Source organism: Grus americana, chromosome 1, assembly GCF_028858705.1.
Source record: "Grus americana isolate bGruAme1 chromosome 1, bGruAme1.mat, whole genome shotgun sequence".
In the NCBI taxonomy this organism is placed as follows: domain Eukaryota; kingdom Metazoa; phylum Chordata; class Aves; order Gruiformes; family Gruidae; genus Grus; species Grus americana.
Genome location: NC_072852.1, coordinates 217,297,002 through 217,322,332, shown reverse-complemented (window position 1 = coordinate 217,322,332; position 25,331 = coordinate 217,297,002). Strand labels below are relative to the sequence as shown.

The window sequence follows — 25,331 nt, the reverse complement described above, 5'->3', positions numbered from 1 at the left end:
TAGGGTGTTTGCTCCCCAAAAATCACTGTACTGAGCTGGGTCTGAAGCTGAGCGGTTCCTTCTGCTCAGGAGAGGGCAGTGTCACACCAGCCAGCTGCTTCCTTAACCATGCTAAAGTATCATGGAGATGACAACCTTTGCCCACCCAGAGGTCCAGGAGGGTCTTGCAGGGGTGTGATATCCAGTGTGTATGTGGGACCCGGGCACCTCATTCCCCTTCCCTTCTTCCTTAAGCAAAATATTCCCTTTCCAGCCCTGCTCCCCGCTGGCTTTCCCTGACCCTGAATACGCTGGTGGTGTTTAACAGACCTTTGTAGGGATATTCTAAGCATGATGCTGGGAAAAGAGATTTAAAAGACTGTTTATAGCAGTTGCTTTTGCCTGCCAGCCCCTCTATAAACAGTGATTAGATACAGCTACTTTAATGCATGTCTTGACTTTAAAAAAAAAAAACAAAACCTGCACACTGGTGCTTGGCTTTGCTGCTTTTTCCTCTTTAGCTAACCGCTGTGTTCTCCCCACTTCCTCAAAAAATACCCACAGATACTGGCAGGACAACTGCCTGAATATTTGGTTAAATAGCCTGTCATTGCTCAATAACCTGAAGAAAGCCTTATTTTTATATGTAATTAAATATTTGTATAAGGTTTCTGCCAAGGAGTGGTTTCAAGGTACAGAGTGTTCCCCTGAAGGGTATTCAAACAAGGACCTTCTTGGGTGGCAATTGGAAATTTTTTCCGTGCTCGTGGCTGTCTCGATGCATCGCGTGTTTTCACATACTGAATCCATTACATGTTGTGATTGAGCTCTGTCTCTTTTGCCTGCCTGGTCTTTGGGGCAGGATCAGTTTTATGAAAAGTGTTTCTTTTGTGAATATTTTTTTTGCACTGATTTTTTTTTTTTTTGGTGGCTTTTGAACCAGGTGTTGTTGAAGTGGGCTGGCATTATTTATTTTTTTTTCCTGCCTGGGGTGATGCACAAATCTGGGCACCAGCTCTGTCACCGGGCTCCCGCATCTGCGCAGAGTCCCGCTGGCAGCTAATCTCTTCCTTGGAAATAGCTCATACTGGTTTTAACGTAATTCCTTAGTCATGACGATATTCAACCCTCCTGCTCTTTAACCACTGTGTCCTCTGCTCGGGAGCCGGGCTTTCTGCGAGGCTTTGCCTGGCGCTTGGTGTTCAGGTTGCTGGATCCCGGAGGACTTGGAGGTGATGGACTGTAAGTTTATGCTCTTCTTGTCTGGGAATGCTCAAAAGGATCTGTTTCACTTTCAGATTTACCATGTGACACTGTGCTAAAGCAGCTTTTATCTTACACTTTTCCCCTTAAAGCAAGCTTGCCTTTAATTTTTAATTTTAATTTCAAATTTTTTTTTTTTAATTCTGCCATTTCTCTTAAAACTCTGCTGTGACTTGCACAATCTCTTTATAAATGTCTGGTCCCTGTGTCTTGCTTCCCTTCCCCCTCCCTTGGTGAGCTGAAATGAAACTTCTCCCTCCCCCAGCCTGAGGTTAGACACACAGTGCAGAAATATTCTGGTCGTCCGCTGTTTTTAGCCATGCCAAGTTTCAGGCTCACATTTGCGCAGGTTGCGCGCGGAAAGCATCTAGCATCTGACTTAAATAGCACAAGGTGAAGACCGGAGTTTCCTTTAATAAGTATTTTGGATGTAGCATTTAAAAAGATGTAATGGACTGGCTGTACCCTTCAATGTCCAAGTGTTCTTCTGAGCCACTCTAATAGATTATATCTTGGGCCACTTACCTCGTTCTGATGAATCTCTTGAGTTGACAGTCACCTAATCATAAATCAGATTGCCTGAGTCTAAAAACAAGTCAACGGTCTGGTTGCGTACTGCAGAATTGCAGCAAAACAAATAAAATATGTTACATTGTCAGACTTGGAGATGGCTACAGCCCCATGGCTAGCGGTTGGGACTTGGTACCCAAAGGTCATGGGGTGGCAAGGTGATGCACCGAGTGCTCCACGAGATTGTTAGGAAGTAGGTCTAATCCTGGAGCAGGTCACTTAAGAGGTTGGAGAGGATTTGAGGCACGTGTCTAGGCTTGCTGTCCTGCTGAATTTCTTAGGACCTTGCCACGAGGGCAGAAACCTGATGTTAAGGGGCAGGCTTGGCCCTTCCAAGGTGTTCCTTGTGTGTGACCCCATCTGAAACCCACGTGCTGACTGCAGAGCTCTTTTCTGAGCAAAACCTTGGAGGATGGTGGTAAAACTGGGATATGTTCAGGTCCCCTTGCTGTGCCCAGCGTTTCTCCTTCATGCTGCCGTGGGGCTGGGGGCTTCTCAGGTCATGCTAACTGGAGGTGCTGCCAGTGCCCAAATCCTGTCTCTGAGATGGAGAGAGGGCTTAGGCTTGTTTACAGGGATTTACCATGGTGGTGAGGTCACTCGGTGATGTTTGGGTGGATTTTGTTGTGTATGTGTGTGTTTTTTTTGGGTTGGGTTTTTTTGCCAAGAGGTAATTAATACTTTCCTTGGGATTAAAATATTTCCTGTGTGTCTCAGCTGTTGATGTAGGAAGGAGTCATCCAACCCTTTGACCTTTCTTGGAGACAAAAAAGGCTTTATGGAGAAGGTAAGAAGTGTATGTTCAAAACCAGTGTGTCTTTCTTGCCTAACTACTTTCTTGTATGAAGAAGCCCCATAAAGAAGTTTCCTGAGGCTGTCAAGTAGGTGATGTTTTGTAGGCAGTCGCCTGATACAGCAGTGATTATGTTTGCAGGTATTGTGGGAATTTTGGTGTCAATCTACCTACTAATTATTCATATATCTTGTCGATGAGACTTTAAACTGTCAGTCAAACCTATTGCAGTTTGAAATCCAGCAAACAGGCAGCACTCGTGTCCTGGTCTGGGTGTCCAGGCAGAAATCCAGCTGTGTGATTTGCTCCATTTCTCTCAAGCTTTTTGGGTTCTGATTCCTCCATCCAGCCATGAGCTGGCTGATTGAGCTTTGAGATCTGCACAGTAATAATGGCTGAATAGTCCTTGTAATCTGTAGATGGTTTTGGGCTTGCTAGGGGCGCTGGAATTTGTCAAGTCAAGAGGTAGGGCAAGACCTATGGCTTCTCAAAACGTCTATTTTTAGATGTGTTGCTGTTCACATGCAAATTACATTTATTGTAAAGGATTGCGCTGCGCTTAGTACACTGAACTTGTAAGCCCTGTTTTCCAGCTTTTGCACAGATATCAAAATGCCTGCCAAAAATATATGTATTACTGTCTCATTTTTCCCTACGCTCACAAGCTGGATCCTGTGAGCTCCCAATCCACTGCTACCTTGCATTTGATTCTCTGTAAATATGAAATGGTGGGTGGCTCTTATTTTAGGGGTGGGTTACCCACCTGCTTGGGCTTTGTTGTTAGCTTCAAAAGTTGCTGGTGTCTGACAGCCTGCAAACTTCTCATAGTTGTGCTTGTCTTCTCCTCGGTTTCTGCTCCTGCCTGAAACCTGGAGGCAGAATCTGCGTTAAAAACGAAGCACCTATACTCAAATTTAGCTCTGAGTTAATCACTGAAATGCAGAGTGCTTGCAGTCCTCATTAAAAGCCTAATTTAAAGTGCAAGGTTGACAGTTCGGCTGGAGATACTTTCCCTTATCACAAGTGTTTCCTAATCTGTCTCCTTTGCATAAGGATGATTTTTTTTTTGTTTGGCTCTCCAGGCTCTTGCTCTTGGAGAGCTATATGTTAAAGGAATGCAGTGTACTTGTGGTTAAGACAGCTGTATATGTTAAAATGTTAATGTGATGGGAATAAGTGTGCTCTGGTGTCTCTTACACTGTCAGGCAAGCCGTCAAGCCTTGCAAGGTCACGCTGCCGCGTAGACGCGTGTTCCTGAAACGCAAACTGTGTGCGTTCTCCTTAAACAGTTTTGCTTTGTAAAGAAAAATAAAGCCGCTTGTGGGACTATAGCAACAGAGCCGCTGTCCCTGAAAACATGGGCAGGAGCCGTGCGGCTGAAGGCCAGAATCCAAGGAAATGTCTTTCCTTGCGTCTGTACCCGGGCAAGTACCAGCTCTGCAACGTGCTGTGGTTTCAGCTTCGGTCCTGAGCTTGCGTGGGGTATGACGAGTAACATGGGTGGCGAGGAGCTCAGAACTTGCTCTGTTTGCTAGACCTCTGGAGCTGGAAGGGAGTCTCTGGATGCAAGAGGGTCTTTGTGCCTTTGGTGCAAACCATTCCCAACAAAAGCCTCTGAGGGGGGTGGGCATCTCTCCTGCTGTCGCGGGAGCTGTGGTGGAAGCAGGAACCTGTTCAACTTCCTAGATGTTGTCAATGGGGCCAACATGTATAACTTGAGAGCCTTTAAAAAAAAAAAGTCCAGCTAGAACACCTTGCATTTGGTGACTAGGATTTAGCATCTACCAACATTTTTCTTTACTTAAGGCAAAAGTCTTTAACTGAGCTGTGAGCATTGTCTGAAGCGAATGGACGTATCTGGTAACACCACTCTGTTAACTCGATGTAGCCTGGAAAATTGCTCTCCCTGTTGAAGGGTGAGGGGGTTGGGGAGAAGGTGGCAGTGCCACCAGGATGGGGGTAACCAGCATGGGAAACCTGGGTGCAATCCTGTTCTTGCTGTACCGCAGAGTCCTGCGAAGCCATCATGCTTGCTGGCACCTGTGGCACTTGGGGACATGCTTGGTGCTTGCTTGGGGGGTGGAAAGGAGCAATATCTTTCTCTGGGCAGTGAAGACCACCACCAAGAAGCTGTTAAATAGCCTCTTTTTTAGGGCGTGAAAAACACGGCAGGAGTTCACGTGACCACCTGCCGTGGCACAAAGGGTACCAGTGACTGATCCCACATGGACTAACAAGTGGGCAGGGGATGCCAGCAACTGGGGGAAGTGGGAGCCTTTTACTGCGTTATTTTTGTCTCTCTAGGGAAGATTAAAATACATGGCCTCTAGCTAGGAGCTGTCAGAGCTCTTGGGGCATTATGCCTACCTAGATCAAATCTGAACATACATTTTCTTCTCCCCCAAGAGAAGGACATGGAGTGCAATCTGTTGATCTCGAATGCGAGGTTGATTCATTCTGTTTTGAGTTTCCAGCCTTCAAAGCCTTCTCTGTTGTGATTCTGCGCTGGGTCTGTAATGCAACTCCAGCTCCACCACAAGTTGCTGCCGCTTGGAAACGCTGTTTGTTAGGAGTCACCTCCATGGTGTAGCTTGCCTGCTACAGTCCATCTGCCATGCTGGGAAAGGTCTGGTGCACGCTGATCTCAAACCATACTTGGCTGAATGCTGATATATTAGGAAGCCTTAATGATGCTGGTGACCTGCCCCAGTGTCACCTGGAGCAGGGTGATAAATGCTGGTAAGGGGTGAGAGGTGTGTGTGTGTGGGAGACGTCATCTGGTTAATAGCAAGGCTGGATTTGAGCCCGTGACCTGAAAGCAAAGGTTTCTGCTGGGCTGAAAACCCCTCGTGGTTTTTATCTCGATGTGCTAAACGCTGCTATATTACCGTGGGGAATGTGATTAGTTAGCAGGAATGAAGCCTTTGAGGTTTTTTGTGAAGCTGTAACCTGATGTCCAAACTTTCTTAGAGATGTCCTGCAGCGATCAGTTATAAATCCACTTCTAAGAGCAGAATAAGCTTAAACCAGAGGAAGTCCTCTATATTTCTAAAAGTTTTGTCTTACAATGTTAAACCCCTTCTATCACAAGAGTCTTTAAATCCAAACTTCTGGGGTAATAGTCTGGTTGTACCGAGTGCTGTATTGGACCCATGAGACCATCACTTATGCTTTCTTGGCTTCTTCCCCCCAACTCAGAGAAAATACTGGCTTTTTCCCTATTTCTCTGAACTTTGTAGCTCAGCTGCATGTTCCCTGGAGGGACAGATCTGGACCACTGGCTTAAGGTCTGGAGTCTGCTCCGCTCCTCTCCTTGAGCAATTTGCGGGCTGGATGTAGGGCTGTCCTCGCTGGGGGCTGTGGAGTTTTTGAGGGTATGTGGGGTGAGGAGCAGGGAGCCCCTGAGGTCATGAGCTTGGGCAAACGGAGTCAAAAGACGACGTGTCCACTTGTACTTCTGCACCTTCCTTTCCCGGGCATTACGTGCTTCTCTCTATCTCTGCTGATATTTGCAATAGTGATAAGGAAGGCTTTGTAACAACTGTGCCCTGTGGCAGATAAAACTCACTGTGCGCAAGAGCTGTTCCAGCTGAGAGCTTATCAGCACTATTAAAACTTTAACGATCAGCAAGGCTGGAGAGATGTGGGTGTTTCGGGTCCTTTAGCAGTACAGAAATGTTCGATGAGGAATCGCGATGGAAGTGCTGCTGCTCTGTAAGTCTCTCTTGAATGTGCTTTTTTTTTATATACATAAAGTGGACAATTCGGGGAACGAGGCTTGTAAACTGGTCAAGCATGCATCTTAAATGGAGCTGGCTGGTTACTGTGCTGTATGTGCATGTAATGAGCCGGCTGACGCTTAATGAAGGTGGTAGCTGGTCTCAATGTGGACTGAATTAAATTGAAGGATCTATCTTCTTGCATCTTTCCAGTCTGCTCTTTGCTTGGAGAAAGATGTCCTGATGCTTTTGTGCAACTACTGAACACTAGTGCAGGGAGGACAGTTCTCCTGACTTGGCTTGATGGTCTTTCAGGGCACTGAGCTCTGCAAGGATGGCAAAAACATGGGTTGAAGCTAGTAAAGGGTACAGTGTTGTAGACCTGGGCCAGGAATCACCTGGCTCCAACCTTGATTTGGGGTCATGTAATTCCCAGAAGCCCCCATGTGTTGCCTGAATGCACTTGGATGAGCGGAGAGGCTGCTGCAGCCTGAGTGTGGGCATGTCTTGTCCTCCTCAAATTTGGGTGGCTCACTCCACGCTTATGTAGACATCTCCGTCCTCTTGGGATCTGCAACCCGGAGCCTTCTCCAGAGGGTGGGTGTCCACAGCTTCTCTCTAAAACTGTGAATAGGGTTTATTTTCTTGTGCTAAACTCCCCAAGTGGGAGACATGGTGATACCTGCTTTACAGGAGAGTGGTGTAATCAGAACAGCTGTTTAGAAGTTTCCTTTTCCTTTTGGCATGAGGAAATGAAAATGTTCATCTCCAGCCTCTGCAAAAGCTCCTTCTCCAGGAGGGATGGAGCCTGGAGGTTGAAACCAGACAGCCAAGAACAAGTCAAGGACCTGAAAAGGGAGCCTGTTTCTTTGGCTGCTCCTGCTGGGAAGTGGAGCCGGGGTGGGAAGGCACTTTCCTTGTTTGTTTCCCTGTTGTTTTTCCATGACTGCTGCCAGCAATGCCACAAATGTGCAGAAAGACATGGGAGAGTCAAACCTGAGGTTTGCCTGCTGTTGGTCATGGCGGGAAGGTCTTTCTAGGTTGCTGTCCTCTTGCATGGGCGTCCCCTTGGTTGTGAACACAGGACAAATCAGTCCTGGTTGTTGTGTGCGTTAGGCTGTCCCAGACCCTGCTCTTGAAGGCTTTATTTTTATTCTAGTTTTAGAATAACTTTAATTTCCTTTTCTGTTGTATTGATGTGTTGGGAGGGGTTCTCTAGAAGGGCATGAAGAAGGCTGGTTTGAACCAACCGGTGGCATGGCAGGAGATGGAGGAGGGGAGGAGCTGGGACTTGGCAAGAGTGATGCTTGCAGTAGTATGATGGCAGAAACATGCCTGCCCTCTGCAAAGCCTTGCTCTGGGGTTTAGGCTGGTTGAGCCAGGGTTAGTCTGAGGAACATGAGCTCTGGTTGTGCTACAGATAGTCCGAGCTGCTGAAAGAGATGGCTTTTGGCAAAAGTGGAAGCAAACGTTTGCTGCTGTTACATGCTGCTCTGCACAAGGTCAGTGTGACCGTTTGGTTCCCAAATTGGGCAGTTGGGTTCATTTTTTTCAGCAAACACTCGCTGCTGCTCAGATGTGTAATCAGCTAATGGGATTTAACACAGCATCCAGTGTTTCTAACTTGGCTTTCTGATAGCAACCTAATCCAAAAAAGCTGTAGATAAAATAAGTGAAAATGTGAGTTCCTGGGGCTATCCAATTCCAGTACCTCAGGTAGCAAAGCCATCTGATTTCTACCAGAATTGATATGCTAACCATTATATCTGAATCGACTCCAAATGTTGTAAAGCTGGGGAGAAAGAGCATCTATTAGTACTTATTAGAGCTCAAACACCTGTGAAGTGTCTCTTGTTTGAATATTGCAGTCAGAAATCACAAACCAGACTTTTGGATCAAGGGAAGGTTGTTGCAGTGATTTCAAATCCTCTTTTTACCTTGAGACCTGCTAACTGGATCCCTGACCCATTTCATACTTCTTAGAAGAAGTTTTCTGCTTCAAGTTGGAAGTGAAATACAGCTGTGGTGGAGCCTGGGATTAGGTCTAAGAGGAAGAGAAAATAAGCAAGTGGTGGTAGGAGGAGGCAGCAAGCACTGCTTAAATCATGTTGTATGTGTACCATCTCACCTGTAACCTTCCAGGCTCTGGAATCAAATCTGGACCTCAGCCCAATTTATTTGCTCATGTGTTGTTGGGTTGTTGTTCGCCCCCCTGCCAACCCTTTATTAGGCTCCATAAGATAATTATTTGCAAAGGCTTCTGGAGTCCCAGGAGGAGCATCTGGTGGAGAGGAAAGCTCTTATCTGAGTGTTGCTGTTTCACGGGAGTGTCCCGGTGCTTGGTCAAGAAGCTGGACTTCACATTCTCCTTGTACATGTCTCAGCTCGGCCACTGTTGTCTTCTGCTGGCTCCTTTTTACCTGGCTCCCTTAAAACTTATTGCTGTGCTTCAGCATTGCCTGAAGCTGATGAGATGTTCTGCTCCCAAACTGGCTATTTTTAGTGATGGATCCCATATGTTTATGAAAGACTTTTTTTGGAAGCAAAGGTATGAGATAAATATTACCTAAAACACTTGTGGCTGTGAGCTCTACTGAGCCAGCTCTTGGACAGGGGTGTGAGTAAAACCCTGTTATGTCTCATGCACCATCAGGTTTAATGCTTGCTAAATGGCAGAGCTGTCGAGAAAAAGCATTGGGCTGAGGCAGCATAGCTGGTATTTAAAAAAAAAAAATGTAGCTGCAAGTGGCTGAGCTTTGAAATAAATTGTTCTGTGACTGAGTGGATATATAGGGACTACTGAGCTGTCTGGATTCCCCCCAGGGCTCATTGCCAGGTGAGAGATTTGGGAAGGCAGCAGCTACCTGCTGTGGGAAAAGTCTTGTGTCCCAGTAGTAATAAATCCTCTCCTTGCCATGAAACATGAGGGCTGTGTTCAAGTAATTTTCTTGTTCTAGAGTTGAAACTAGCTACAGAGTTTGATCTTCTAACGTTTTTTTTTCATGTTGTAAATGATGGACCAAGTAGGGTTTGCCACTTCTCTTGCTTTCATAAAAAACCTGTAAAATGCTGAAATAGCTTGGTGTCGTGGTGGCATAGGCTTAGTGAAGACCTGCTGTGACCTGTCACACTTCAGCTTAGTCAGAAAGTGCCTATGTTTATGAAAACATATTTTTTGAGGTTTTTTGTTTGTTTGATTTTCTTTTTTTCTTCTCTCCTCCTGGTAGCTACCTTGCAGAGCGAGAGTTTGACTGGGAGGATGAGCAGAACTTGCCTGAACATACCACCCCACAAAAATGTCTTGGCCTTGATTTCCTTTATTCCCCTCCTGAAAGCTAGACCTTTCTCCTGTGCAGCTCAAGTCATGCTGGGTTTTAGGGCAAGCGTTTGCTTTGAGCCTCATGGGATCATAGGAAGCAGAACTTCACCTGTGCGCGTGGGTGGCTGGTGTCTCATGTCAGCCTGTGTCCCTCTCTCTGACTGTGATGTGGTCACCTCAGCTTGCATGGGCCCTGCAGAACAAATGGCAGCAGGGAGTGACAGGTTGTCCCTGGGCCCTTGGGGGCTGGCGGGCCTCTTCCATGCCTAACCAAGAGAGCTTGAGTGGGTGCATGGTGTATCAACAGTTGGCAGTGAAGGAGAAAGCAGAAATGTTGGTTGGTCTGTCCACAGCCGGGTGCATCTGCTGCAGCTTCAGGGATACTGTCTGGTGGGTCTTAGGTCTCGCTTCTACCTGGGAGCCTGTCTCACAGTGGTTCACCTCTGCAATGCTGTGGGCAGCCTGAAGTCCCAAGCAGAAATCTTTCTCCTCCCTGGCCATGCAAGAGATGCTTGCTTGCGGGAACTGGTGAACTCCGGGTCCTTCCTCTCCAGCAAGATCAAGGCATCTGAAAATTACCGTCTGAAGAGAAGAGGGCTTAGTTCTTGCTTGTGCTGTCTAATTCCTTTTTCACCCTGGGAATGTGAAAGGACAGAGCTTTTTATCCTGCCTCTTAAATTAAGAAACACTTGAGCTGTTGATTATTTTTCCTCAGATACTGTGAGATAGCTGTAAAGTCTTGGATTGATGTTTTGATGATGAGTCTGAAGGAAGGATGTCTGAGGTATTGGGTGATGATTTGGGCTCATCTGTCTGCTCTATGCAGGCATCCTCTGTGGTTTTGGTCAAGGAGATAAGTGTCTTTCCTAGTTCTGTGACTGCAAAACAAAGGACCTGGCACTGCCTCAGTGGGGCAGGAGGAGGATGTGAAGACTTGGATGCTGTAGAAAGGCAGGCAGATATGTAGATTTTTCTCTTCTTGAGGTATGTTCCTGTGAATCCAACTTCCTTGGGTGCTGGTCTTTGGCTAATTGTGCTTCTGACACAACTGCTCTGCAGACATGTCTGATGGTGTCAAAAATGAAAGATTTCATGTGAGGAGTCAGGTGTCTGCTTTCCAGTACACTTCCAACCAGGTCTGGACATACCTGGGATGGGAGAGGCACCTGGAAGACCTGGTGTGAGCTACCTCTTTCTCTAAGGCTTGCCTTTTGGGAGGTCAATATGTGTGTCCTCAGTTGAAGATTGGTGTTAGCAGCCTGTATAAACCATCCGCAGGATAGGTGTTACCACAGGAGTATTCGTGCACCGTTCTCCTACGTTCACCCAGTGAACTCATGCAAACAAGCTGTTGAGCAGTCATATGTGAAGGAAAGAGAGGCTTGTTCCTGGAAAGGACCTGACCTTAGGTGGGCTGCCTTTTCCCACTGTGGTACTCTTAGTTTGAGCTAGCAAACTCAATTTTTCAGGTGCCTGCTTTAACGAGTGGGAGTACAACTCCAATGATATGTTCAGAGTACTTTTAGCAGGTTGACTGCAGCTCACTGTCGGCAGCGCTTCCAATGCACCGTGGGTGCCTTTTTGGGTGCAGACCCTCAACCACACAGCATCCCATTTTCTTTCCATCAGGGGGTGAGATGCTTAAACCAAATCTACCTGAGTATCCGTACCACTGAGCTTGTGATGAAGCTGGGATTCGAAGCCTTGTCCTGCAATTTCTGTTCCCAGATGCTTTGTGCGTGCACTCTGTAGGTATGCGTTCCTCTTGCGGTGGGCAAAAACATTCTCCAAGAGCTGCCATGGAGAACTTGAAGGTGGTGGTTGAGCCAACCTGCAGAAGGAGCTGGGTGGCCTCTGCAGGGAGGGAGGTGACTTGATGGAGATTTGTCTTTGGTGATGGGCTGGAATGGGTAGGGTGTGCTACACCTGCATGAAGGTGGTGAGACATGCCTGAGAGGTGGGATTTTTTGGGGGTGGTACAGGCTGATGTGAGAGGGGGTCTGGAAAATGCTGTGTAGGAGCCTTTGCCTGGCTCCAACATTTTACTATGTAGTTTTTGCTCCGTTACAAGGATAACCTCAGCATAATGTCACTGTTTCACGTGAGCAGGTCCCCCACTGGAGGACCATGGCCACTAGAAATGGAGCACGTGGGATGGGATAAGAAAAAGGAATCTGCAATAGTTTTCGTCCTTCCCTTTTCTAACTGATTTTCTCTGGTGCAATAGCCAAATGATGAACACTTAATTAGTGATTTTTTTTTTATTTTGTTCTCCCAGTGATGGATGGTAACTAGATACCATAAATACTTTCAGCTTTGAACACAACCTGCCAAAAATAGCTGGGAGCTCTGTGGGGGCTGGTACTTGGCAAAGGACTCCGCTCACTTTATCCCGAGCGTGCCAATGGGCTGAGTTCACAGAGTATCTTTGGAGTCAGCGGGGTGTGAAGGTTGTAATGGGAAAACCTTCCTGCTCCTGCAGCAGTGACACAGGGACTGTTTCATCACCTTGTGGGATGCTCACCGTGGTGTGTTTTGCAGCTAGAAACCATTACCCGAGCATTGCTGCTTTTCATTCCAATGGCTGGGTACTTTTCACTACCCTGGGGCTGTACTGAGAACGTGATGGAGGTCTTCAAACCCAGGCAGCTCCTGGGTATAAAGGAGGTGTCTATCCCAGTAACCACGGATCAGCTGGGGTGGGAGTAAAATCCCAGTCTTATGGGTCTGATTACAGGACGATGAGATATCTTTAGCTGCTTTTCCCCGAGAGATGTTGGCACACGGTGCAGAAGTGTCTGACAGCTGCACCCCGACCAGCCTGGTTTAGAGAGACTCCGTGGGTTGCTCTGTGAATAATTTGGGAGGAGGGCAGTAGGGAATGTGTTGGCTCCTTGCGTTCGATATGGAAATGGCACTTTCCCATGTGGGGGTGGTAATAAGTGGGGGGATGTCGCTGGAGCTGATGAGCATGGGAGGTCTGCTGAGTTCTGGAGGCTCAGCTTTCCACTGGTGTTCTCAGGCTGATCTTAAGGTTGATGTTAAACTGTAAAGCATCATTTTCATGGTGCTTATTCACACAAAATAACCTGTCCACTGGAGGTGGGAACAGCATGGGGGTTGCTTTGAATGGCATGACTTAGTTTCTCTGAAACTGTTGGCAAAAGGGTGGTTTTCAGACTAAACCATGGGTCTTTTTAGGACAGGTCATGAGCTATTATAGGATAAAGCACAGAATAAAGTGAAAACTGATTTAATCAGGAGAGAGTTTGAGGCTACTCTGTACCCCTACCCTGGCTGGGGCTGCTAACCTGGTGAGTCTACACGGGGTAGTGGAAGCAGCACAATACACATTGTCATGAAATAGTGTGAAGCTGATGGGTGGGGTGTGATGGAGGTGGGGGGGGGGTTGCTGAGGGAATATTAATAGAGTCTCTAAAGTATTCAGTCCATCCAGAGCAAAAGGAGAGAAGAAACTAAATCTTCTCCACGATGTCATCTTCAAAAGGGCTTCCTTGTGATATGAGTTTATTTGCTGGCAAGTTGGGGACAGCAGTGGGATTTGTCTGCCATGAGATATGGGGAGCTTTGTATGTCACTCAGACTTGTGGTTTTCTGGCAATATAGGAACTTGCATTGCTGGTATATGAAGATCCTGACCTTAACTGAGATTCATCATCCCTTGCACTGTAAGGCAGGATGCTTTGATGCCTCTCCTAGCCCCTGCTCAGCAAGGGCTTTTGGTACCTTTACTTAGGTATATGTTCATAGGAACATACAATGCTGGTGAGTAACTGAAAAGTTAACTTCCAGTCTCCTTCGTGAAATATGTCTGTGAAGCTCAGTGGCCTTCACATGTGGAGGGGAGAGGAAGGCAAACTGTTCTCTGCAGAGATTTGCTAGATCCGAGGGTGATGCTTCTGGCCATCAGCAGGGACTTCTGGGTCAAATTGGGACCAGCCTGGAGGCTGTAACAGGGTTGATACATGGCATGGCTCAGGTGTGTGGGCTGTGGGTTTGGAACAGCTTCTGATGTGGTGTGAGATGCCCATCACGTGGTGGCTTTGAAGGTCTACGTGGCATCCAGATTCAATACAATACATCCAGGCTGCCTGGGCAGGGGTTGTGTTCAGACCTTGTTCCCTCTCATTTTCCCCCAATCGTGTGGCCCTTGGAGGAGGGAATTGGTGCTCTGCTGGAGAGAGGACTCTGGTCTGTAAAGACTTTTGGCTTGTCTCAGAAAGTGCTCATGCTTTTCAAAGCAGAAGCCCGGTGGTGGTTTTGCTGTTGGCAGACTTGCACCCTTGATTTCTCATGCACGCTGAGGAAGGGCTGGATTCCTCATAAAACCCTTCTCAGTGCAAGCTGCTGGCTGCATGGATGCAGATACACAGCAATTATTTCCCTCATCTTTCTAGATGATGCTGCTTTATGCCATATTTTACCCGTCAAAGGACAGACCTCTGGTCCACGTTGTCCCTTTGGGAAATGCACAGTTTGCCCACCACGCATGCACTGCAACGGAGGAAGGAACATCTTGCGATACGAGAGAGACCCAAACCTTGCAGAGACATTTATCCATCCAGGACTGTACCCTGGGGTATGGTGCTGTGCTGCTCGCAGACCAGAGCTAGTTCATGGGAGGGTGGCTACCTACATGGGGTGGTTGCTGGAAACATGGTTAGAAATTTCAGTGGTTACTCTGGCTTGGAAGAACTAAGTGTGCAACAAAACTTCCCACACAGCGTCTGCCTGGCCGAGCGGAGCTGAGGAAGGTGCTGGTGAACGTGCTGGTCTTGCTGGCCCCGTTCCTGCCCGCTAGCTTGTAACGGTGACAGAATCAAATTGCATCCAGACTGTCACTAAGTGCAATGACTCTGCAGTAAGTCATTGGCCTCCTGGTGCTAGTTTTGGCAATGGGGTAACTTGACTGCTTCTATTTATACAGCACAAATGAATTTGTCACCCAATAGCTTGATCGCTCATAATTATATCGTCGAAGAAAATCACACTTTTTATTTCCTGCCTGCACACCTGCTTTCTTGCTGTTTGGCTTTCTCTGTTCCTCCAGCTCACTAATATTTTCATGCAGCCTCTCTGCTTTTAAGACTGCAGACAATGCTTGAGTCTTTTTAATCTTGTTTCTTGTTGGGTGCAAAGATCAATGCTGCTTTCCCATCCTGGATATTGGCTGTGCACTGTAGCACCTCTGGAAAGGTAGGGGTTTTTTTTATTAGTAATTAAAATTAAAACAAGCAGTGAACTGAATTATGTATGGGTGCGATACTTGTCTGACTCTGTTGTAACTTATGAAACTTCAGTGTAGCAAAAAAGGCTTCAGAAAGAGCTCTCTTCTCCTGATGTCTTTCTCTTTTTTTCTTTTCTTTTTTTTTTTTTCCTGGGATTATTGCTTTTTCCTCTTTATTCCAGACTGTAAGACCCTCCCTTACTGATGCTATGCATAGCATTGGACTTGCTGCATTGGTCTGGGCACTTAAATAGCATGAAGATATTGCCTTGCGACCAGCCCAGAATAAATGCCGAGGAAATCTGGGCACTAATTTTGGCATCACGCACTTCTCGGCTCCCTGTGCAGGAGAGCTGTGGTGGGAGGCAGGGCAGCAAAGTCACAGGTACTTAGCAGAGCGACCTCAGAGGAATCTTTATCTTGGTGGAAACAGATGGAGTTTGACTTTGTGTCAATTATGAGCCTAGAATAACTCAATTTTACTGCAGAGGAAGTGGAAAGGTACAACTCTGCCACAGCCTGGATGCTGACAAGCAGGAATTGAGCTTGGAGGAGAGGCATGCCTGGCACGTACGCTGGTTATTTCCACACTTGAGAAGCTTGGCCACCAGAAGGAAACTGCACTTGGCACATTTTGTGTAGGCCTCCACTGGGGAAGGTGCTAAGCAGGGCATTATAAAGATTTTTCTTGAACTGCAACCTGGTGACAGATCCCATAGCTGAAGGCTTCTCTTGGAGAAGGGATGTCACAGCTAGTGTACGGGTGAGGATCTAAGGGATAAGAGCCTTAGGAGTTCCCCTCTTCCCCTGTCACTTGTTCACTATGCATGCACAACACTTGTCCAGCTGTATATTGGGGAATGAGTATGGAAGTGAAACAGATTTCATGTAGTTTACTTGCTTTTTGGTTTTCTCGCTGAGTTTGGGTGTTCTGCTCGGCGTTTGGACAAGGAGGTGCTGGGTGCTCAGTCAGTCACTGCTGGCTCTAATCAGCTCAGCCACTGTGTACTATCTCCCCGTAATTTCCCTTCCCTCCCCTTTTTCTCTGTGCTTGATGCACGAAAGTTTGATTTTACAGAAGGGTCAGAGCTGGGCTTTGCAGAACACCATTGTGTCCAGGGCTTCCGGAGGTCTTCAGAGGTCTCAGCTTTGTGTCTGGATGAAGGTACACAATGCTTTGGGTCATGGTTGGATAGTTGCAATCCATCCACTTGACTGTATCACGGATAAAAAGGCTGCCTGGTGCCATAGATCAAAGAGCATTTCAAAGAGAGCTTTTTATATTAGCCTTTCTCACTCTCTGGGGTGAGATGCAGGACTCTCTTCTGAGTTCTGTGAGTCTCCTGGTTGGTTCAGGTTTCTATAGCTTCTGGGCTCCATAAGCTGCTCCTTAAATTATTGAAGAGCAGTTGTATCTGTTCCATAAGCCTCTGTGGGAAGGCTGGATATGGTCCCAGCGCTTTTACCCCAGCGTGTTGGGTAGAGCTGCTTGCCAGCTATGTTTTAGTGGCTTGCTGAGGTCTCCAACTGAATTTGTATGGCTAGCTAAATTAATAGCTATGCAACGATCTCCCATCCTCTAAAATGGAAAACAAAACTGTGGAACTACCCTAGGGAAGGAACTACCCTTGGGGGGGAAGAAGGCAGCGAGTGGCAGCCATCCTCTTGGTTAGCAAAAATATTTGTGAAGGTGTTGAACTGAACGCTTACCATGGTCTGCAGCCTTCGGTGTGACTTCAGCTTCCAAACTTGTTTGCCTTGCGCCTGTTGCCAAAGCCTTTGTTTTATTTATCAACTGGTCTTACTCAGCCGGGGAAGGGATTAAATTCAGCCTTGGCTGGATCTGCTCCCCAAACTGGGTGTATCCCTGCTTTGCACCCCTTTGCTGAGCGGTCCCTGCTCTCCCTTGAGTGGGGAGCAAATATCTGAAGAGCTTGTTGAGGCCGTGGGCTGGGGAGTCTTGTGGAGGACATCTGTTCGAGTAGCAGTATTGCAATATAATTTTCTCACGGCACTGCACACAGATGCTCCTGTGTATCCCTAGCTGTATTTGTGGTGCTGAGCTCTACTCAGCTCCCTGCAGTCTGTGGATGACTTATTGGCCAGGTTGAATGTGTTGGAGAGGGTGGAATAAAGGCAAGATTTAAACATTGCTAGCACATGTAGCTAAATGCCCTTTAATATGTTGCAACTAACTTATTAAACCCGTCTCTTGCCTCAGCAAGTTTGGACCTCTCCTAAGCAATAATCAAATTTTAACCCCAGTAGTCCTTGCTAATGTTTGCCTTTTGCTTTAGAGGAAGGAAATGTGATCCTAATCTTTAGATCAAATGGCATCTGCACTTCCATTGAAAAAAGTAAATTTGTAATGTGCTTAATGAAGCCTGGAAATATGTTTCAGATAATGGACAGAAAAATATCTGCCTTTTAAAAAACTTTCACCTCCCAAAGTTATTGTGAGACTTCCTATTATGCTTAATAAGGTTGGTTGGTTTTCTTTTTTTACCCTTTGAGCTTTCAGAAGAGAAAATGCCCTTGGAAAGCAGATTTCACAGTTGAATTGCATGCTTCTTCCCTTAACACTTGGGTTGAAAGTGTTCCCTAGAAACTGGTCTCTGGCTCTGTGGGAGATGCCAATGAAAAGCTGCAGGTCAAAAAAAGTGAATTTCAGAATTTTGACTTTGCTTTGCAAACTTTGGTGGTGAGCTGCTCTAACCTGAGACCTGAGGAGTGTGTGTGTGTTTGGGAAGCTGGCTGCTATAGCAGGATTCTTAAATTCTTCTTCTAGAAGTCACCCTTGTCACAAAACTCTAACCTGGAGCGGTGGATTGTGGAGAACAGCTTCTCTGGCAGGTCTGTCACTCCTGTGTTTGGGATGCAGGAATAGTTTATAAATAAAACTGCCTGCTGGTAACTGGGGGTAGAGAAGGGAGATCTGACTGCTGTGAACCCCATGACTTGAAAGACCAACATGATATCAAGCCACATGTGAGCCAACAAGATCCCTTTTTAAAGGTGGGTGGTTTTGTTGCTGCCTTGATCCGCAGAGGATCAAACCCATGGGTGCCAGAGCACCTTCCTCCTCTTGCCTGGCTCCTCATGCCCTGAGGTGTGTGAAACACCACAGGCGGCCAGATGGATGTCCCTGGTTTAAGATAAAACAAGAGTGGAACTAAGCAAAGGGCACATGCAAGCAGTCCTCTTGGCCCTCGGCCTTGGCTGGATGCCATGCTGTATTTGCTCTGGCAAGATACGGGGTGAAATGGGTGATTATCTAGGACCTAGGAGAAGGTGGTAATGTGGCTGATGGCTGGCTGAAGGAACAAGACAACCAAAAGGGAATATAATTGTTTTCTAGCAGGCTTTTGCACTTCCAGTTTTGGGCTGAGATCTTGGAGAACTAGGGAAAAAAAGAGGAAGGATTTTATCTTCATCTGGAGATAAGGTGGCTTAGGTTTAGTAGCAGGACATCTTTCTGTTGGTAGTGATGTTCTGGGGCATGGCTTTGGGGCCTCAACACTCCCGGTTTTGACCCACTTGGACAGGTCTTGTGCATGATTGACAATTAATCCCCTATGCAGAGGTGGGAATCAAGTTGGCTGGCATCCCAAGGGTCTCCCCAGCACTGTGCTTCAGACCCATCCCTCTCCTTGATGCTGCGTAGATAAGTCCACTCAGTTGGTCCCTCTCCTCTGCTTGGTGGAAAGCTCATTTCCAGAGTGCCTATAGGAACTTGTGAGAAGATTTCATTAAAGAAGGAGTGGTATCTGACCTGATGTTGCTGCTGTAGCATTGAAACACACAGATATTTGTAGGAAAAAGCTTAAAGATAACGGGGCTTGTGAATGATAAGCAGATGTGTCCAGTTTCCTTTGGGAAGACGTGCAAAGACATGATGTTTCTAGCACTAAAAAGCAGGTGGAGAAGAATGCTTTAAGGCTGTTGCAGCATTTGAGATCAATTAAAGCCCAAGCATGCAAGTGCTTTGCCTCTGCCAGCCATCATGGGGAGGTGATTTCTTACACGACCAGTTAAAGGTTGCCCTGACCTATACTTTGAAGGACCAGGAATGGTCCTATGTGTAGTGAAGTTGTGCTCGTGGATGCTGGGGTAGGACAGGGCAGAGACCTGAGATCTGACAGTGGGTCACTACCACTGTTAGCAGTGAAGGGCAGGGTAGCTTTGGTGGGATTAGCACTAAATGCTGTGCACAGAAGGATGCTTTGAGGCTTCAGATGTTTTGAACTTCTCATATTTGAAGGAGAAGGTATGGTAAGGTCTCTGCTGAGGCAGTGTCAGTAAAAAAAAAAACAAAACCAAACAACCAGATGCTACAGTTATTGCGTGATTGTTATGTGCTAATAGGATTTAATTTCTGCAAAGCTTTTGATGAGAGGAAAAAGTACCTCAAAGGACCACAGGTATTTTGGGAAAGGCTTAAGTGGAATAAAATTCAGCTGCGATCATGTTACAGCAGGGAGGCTTGGAGTTAGCCGGAGCAATGAGTTTTACCATTGCTAAATAGGATGTGCACAGCCCCGTTTCTCCTGCTTGTGCAGACGTCCCTGGGGTCTTCCCTGCTGAAAGAGGGAGATCTTCTCAATGAAAGGGACAAAGGCAAGGGATGTGATGGGTCTGCAGGCTTTCCCATGAAAGGTCCTGAAAAGCTTGTAGATGTCCTGCTACCCCAGGTTGGATTTGAATTTGTGACCCAGCGGTGAGCTGATGCATTTTGCTCCTATTTCCTTGCGCCGTCAGGGCTCTTGGGAGCTATTGAGCAGAGCAGTGAGAACATGGCCCTGCTGTCCTGTGGCCTGTTTCACTGGGGGAGGTGGAATAAGGAGCCAGGTTCAGCCTTTGAGAATTTGAGGGGGAAGGGGAGCATGGAAGGTTTCCTTCCTGGGGAAAAGGGCTGGTAATACAGTTCAGGGAAAAATCAAACAAAGCAGTTTCTCTTCCCTTCTGGCTCGGAGCGGGTAGGTGATGTCAAGGTAGCTCTGAGCCTTCCCAAAGACTATGGGATTTTCTCCTTTTTTTTTTTTTTTAAATTTTTATTGTTTTGGGGATGGGGTTGGGGGATTGGTTTATATGCTTCATTGTTAAATCTCTCAAACAATGCTGCTTCCCGTTCCTTTCAGCAATTGTTCCCCGTGTGGCTGACTCTCTTCCTTCTCCTTCCTCTCCATCGTGGGAAGTGCTCTCCTGATGATGTATGGGCTCAACTTTAATCTCTGGTTTATTTTCCTTTGTCCTGCTCAGGTCCCTCTTATTCTTTTATAATTTCTGCCTGGATCCTCATGACAGGATCCACAAAAACAGATGTTTTAGCACTGATGGAGAGAATTAACTGAGAGCAGCTTCTACCTGCTAGAGACATGGGACTACAGTCTAACAGACTTCATAGTACCACTAAATGTCTTCCCTCAAGTTGATGTAGCCTCCTCTTTGGAGGGCTGCTTTCTTCCTCAAGGAAAAACTGGTTGTCTTGTGATCAGCCTAATATCAAACCTTTTAAAACACATTCATTTTCAGGGACAAGACTTTTTATTTTATTTTTAGATTTTATTTTTATATTTTTTTTTACATCTGCAATGCCCAAGAATTCCTTGCTTCCTCCTGTCAGGCCTTACATCTTCTCTTCCTGGACCAGAATCAGAGGAGGTAAAGCCGAACTAGACAGTGGGTCTTGAACAACTATCAGCCATGTGCCTAAACGGAGAAGACACTCACCTCTTCATTTGGGGCAGGAGAAGAAGAAAATAGATGGAGATAGTGTCCATCTCAGACCAGCCAGTATTTTGCAAATGAATTGATGAAATGCTAAAGCCATGTGAATCTCTACTTCTGTGGTATATTAATCCCATATACCATCTGCTATACCAAAAAATAGTAGACTTGCCTTGAATACTACTGATAAGAAAGACACGGACCTGTTGCAGCAGGTCCAGAGGAGGCCACAAAAACAGAGGGCTAGAGCAGCTCTCCAATGAAGACAGGCTGAGAGAGTTGAGGTTGTTCAGCCTGGAGAAGAGAAGGCTCTGGGGAGACCTTATTGTGGCCTTTCAGTACTTAAAGGGGGCTTATAAGAAAGATGCGGACAGACTTTTTAGTTGGGACTGTTGTGGTAGGACAAGGGGTCCTTTTAAACCAAAAGAGGGAAGATTCTGACTAGATATAAGGAAGACATTTTTTACAATGAGGGCAGTGAAACACTGGCACAGGTTGCCCAGAGAGGTGGTAGATGCCCCATCCCTGGTAACATTCCAGGTCAGGTTGGACAGGGCTTTGAGCAACCTTGTCTAGTTGAAGATGTCTCTGCCCATGGCAGGGGGTTGGACTAGATGATCTTCAAAGGTCCCTTCCAACCCAAACCATTCTATGATAAGATTGAATTTGTTCTCCAAGAACACTTCCAAGGAAAAGCTGTCATAAATCAGAGACAGCAGCATGGGAAAGACGCTCATCTGCTCACTAGGCCTTCAGTGTGATTGTGTGGATTGACTTGGACCTGAGCAATTCGTGGTGTGCCATATGCAGAAATAATAAGCCCTTGGATATTACAGGCATAAGGATGTAAGTAACCACCTGATTATGCAGTTACTTTGCTATGACCTACTTCTTTTACAAAATATCCCCCAGACTCCATGACACAGCAGATAAGAACTTCCAGGTCCTTTCAGCATTTATCAGAAGAGCTTCCTGCAGGGAGCTGTCTGTGATTTATGCCGAGGAGGAAGAGGAAAGGTGCCTGGTGTGAATATTTCATGATAAGCTTTGGATTGCTTAGCTCATGGAGTGAGCTAGGAAAGGCAGCAGCAAACTGGTGGGTTTTGTCCTCTCCTGTTAGGTGGAAATCACATGGTCTAGTTAAGCAGCAGCAGTTCTTGATAATGTGTTTTAAGGGATTATATCATGCTTCAGCAGAACGGGGCACGCAGCCAGAACACATTCATCCTGTTGATAAGGCCAACGCCCACTGTAAACAGTTATTAACAGTCTGAGCCTGTGCGAGATGCTCTAATGGGAAGCTGTAACTTGAGAACAAAGAAGCAGCTTGGAGAAGCCCATGGTGGGTATTTAAAACCTTGTTCCCTTGAGCAGTGGTAAACTACCTTCTTGCATAGGGTACATAATTAATTTTATGGAGAGAAGTGAACCTAAATCCTTTCAGCTGCAATTTATGTGATTGGGCCCCCCAGCGTAAGGACATGGAGCTGTTGGAGCGAGTCCAGAGGAGGCCACAGAGATGATGCGAGGGCTGGAGCACCTCTGCTATGGAGACAGGCTGAGAGAGTTGGGCTTGTTCAGCCTGGAGAAGAGAAGGCTGCGGGGAGACCTTGGAGCCCCTTCCAGTCCCTACAGGGGCTCCAGGAAAGCTGGAGAGGGACTGGTGACAAGGGCAGGGAGTGACAGGCCAAGGGGAATGGCCTGAAGCTGCAGGAGGGGAGATGGAGATGGGATGTGAGGCAGAAATTCTTCCCTGTGAGGGTGCTGAGGCCCTGGCACAGGTTGCCCCGAGAAGCTGTGGCTGCCCCTGGCTCCCTGGCAGTGTTGAAGGCCAGGTTGGATGGGGCTTTGGGCAAGCTGGGCTAGTGGAGGGTGTCCCTGCCCATGGCAGGGGTTGGAACTCGATGGGCTTTGAGGTCCCTTCCAACCCAAACTAGTGTGTGATTTTATTGATTTATATAGTTGGGTTTCAAAGATTGTCCTGGTGTCCAGGGTCTGTCCTGGAGCATTGGGATGATGTTGATCTGTCCTTTTGTGTGTAGATTTTGGAGCCGGATCCCTTGACCTTGTGCAGTTCATGGCTTGCTTTGTGTTCTCATTCATCGGTTTGCAGAGCAGCAATAAAACACTGCAGCTACGAGACCTGTTCTAGCAAGCTGGTGCATAAACACTTTTTCTAGCAAATGAGAGCCTTGGGGTTGGAATTTAGGATGAAGAAGAAACTGAAAAGTGAGAGCACATCTGCAGTTCCCTCCTAAAAATTACTAGTGTAGAGGAGAAGAGGGTGTTGTCTCCCTGCAGTACAAAGCTGATGAGCATCTGAAAACTTTTCACTTGGCAGAGCTGGAGATGAAGTTATCTGGTGGGGTGGGTGACTAGTGCACTCCCCAGAGCAAGGATGGTGTATGTAGGTGATTTAATCCAGCTCTGCTGCAGAAACTCATCTTCATGGGACTGCTTAGTGCCATAGTTATGGTTTTGGATAGGAGCTTCTCTTGGAAAGCTCAGATTTATGTGTTGACTTGAACCGGGGGCTTTCTGTGGTGGAGGCTTGCATAGCTGGATGCTCTGCGGGAGTGTGGTCCTCTAAGGAAAACACCTCATGCAATAACGTGGAGGATGAGGCCAATTTTTCTGGAAATTATGTTAGTATCTGGCTTGGATCCTGCAGTAGTTTTCAATTTGAAGACACATGGTGAGAACTGTGATAGAGCTGTAACAAATAATCAGCCAAATCTGATGATTTAACACCACCTCCTGCTTCCAGTACAGTCCAAGGGGTAAGTCTGGGATCCAGTTGTTACTGGAAGGCTCCAACTTTGCCCTAGAATGTGAAATTCAAGTTTTCTGGCTTCAGTGGCATTACTAATGGTTTGGTTGGATTGTTTCTCAATCACTTTGATGTCATGGTTGCTTTTAGAAAGCCAATGCAGCTAACAAAAAATGGAGAGGAGGGGAGTGACTTTTCCGTTGTTAATGGAATCCTCCAAAAAACAAATGTAGAGCAGTGGCCTAGTGCGTATGTTAACTCTATTTGTATCTGTATTTGTGGAGTCATCAGTTCTACTGTTTCTAAAGGATTTTTTTTATTAATTTCAAATGATTCTCTTTAACCTCCTTCCTCCACATATAATGAGGGGGGACCAGATACGTCAAGGCGCTAGCCAAGGCATCGGGCAGTCCAGGTAAGGTGGAACCTGGCCTAAACATGACTAGTTTAATTTCTTTAGAGAAGCAAATTGAAAGGTTACAGGGGTGTCAACATGTTGCCTGGCCTAAATGTGAGTTTCTATATAAATGGAGGACAAGACACCAGAGTACTCCAGGCTGCAGAGATAACTGTTGAGACTCTTGTATGAACTGCAGTGGTTTCCCACCTCCAATCCTGTTTTTCTCATGTCCCAAGTTGTGGCCAAGCTCAGTACCAAGCCCCCTGGATTTTGGAAATGGTGAGGCGATTTTGCTTGTAGATGATGTTGATAGATGGATGCTACATGGGCCAGGCTGTGGGGAAGCAAGAGCACCTCTAAGTCCTTCTGGATCCACAGGAATGGGAATTACCTCCTAGCAGATGTTTTGCCCACAAAAATATTGGGCTAAATCTGTACTGTAGTACTGCAGAGCAAATCTAATGTTTGCTCTGGCCAAGGTGAAACTCTTTTTTAATTATCCTTTTTTTTTGGGAGTGGGAGGGTGTGCTTGCCTGTTGGGTGTCTTAAAGTATTGAAACCACTGCAAATTCTCACTCTGGCTTCTCATGAGAGCTGTTAGTTAGGCATCTGTTGTTGTTACTATTCACTATATTAAAAAAAAAAAATCCTTTTTGTGTCCTTCTCAAAGCACATGGAGATTAGGATTTGCAAGTAATCCTCTGAAATGATTGTTGACTGAGAATTGCTTGGAAATGATGCTGTTTGCTGACTTGACACATAAGACCCCGAAACAGTGCGGTCTAAGCTGTTCCTAAGCATCTGTCCTTGCCACATCAGTCACTGTGAGGCTTTACCTGCATCTGCAGTGGTCGAAAGCCAGATGTATTTTTAGACAACGTTTAAATAGATGTTGTCAAAACTGCTTAATGCTGTCTCATGGGGACAAGAGTCATTGCACAAAGGACTTTTCTCTTGCACTGAGAGCTCATTTGGGCATTGTGGGAAGCATAGCGGGGATGCTGATCCAGTGGGAACTGGAACTGTGGTGGCTGCAGCATCTCAAATGCTACCCCTGATGCTGCTGAGCAAAACTGTTGGGTGGATCTCTCTGATTCCTTATGGCTGTTTAAAAAAAAAAAAAAAAACCCAACCCAAAAACCTCCAAAAACCAACAAAACAAACCCCAAAACACCCCCCCCAAGCCCTCACAAAACCAAACAAAACCCCAAAACAAAAAACCCCAAACAAACAAAAACCCCCCAGAGCCAAGGGTCCAAACACTGAAATGTTGACCTAATGCTGGCCAGGCTGGAGGATCTGGGGCTTAAGACATCTCTTGGTTGTCTTACTCTGGGAGGTGGGCTGAAATTCCCCCTTCCGTTCTCCTGGGAGGTGATAACATGTTCTCCAGGGCGCACCTTGCTGGAGGAGGATGGCAGAAGTTTGGGGAGAAGTTCAGAGACCAACTTGGGTGCTCTTCTAAGCACTGCACATACAGCTCTGCTTTTGTGCAAGGAATAACATCACTGGCTCATCCAGAAATGTCAAATAAGTCTCCAAG

At 46.5% G+C, this 25,331-nt stretch overlaps 1 protein-coding gene across 7 annotated transcripts in view; it reads left to right on the top strand.

Annotated features, from left to right (window-relative positions):
- The window catches only part of GDPD5 (glycerophosphodiester phosphodiesterase domain containing 5), a 170,568-nt gene that overhangs the window by 3,375 nt on the left and 141,862 nt on the right, over nt 1-25,331 (top strand). The window contains exon 2 of one of the 7 annotated variants that reach the window (XM_054808873.1): nt 14,798-14,860. The exons of 4 other annotated variants lie outside the window; for them this stretch is intronic. The gene's annotated coding sequence lies outside the window, so the exon portion shown is untranslated. Of the gene's footprint in view, nt 1-919; nt 1,222-6,245; nt 6,320-14,797; nt 14,861-25,331 lie in introns of those variants that run through there. 2 more of the 7 variants (XM_054808912.1, XM_054808920.1) reach the window with 2 other exon arrangements.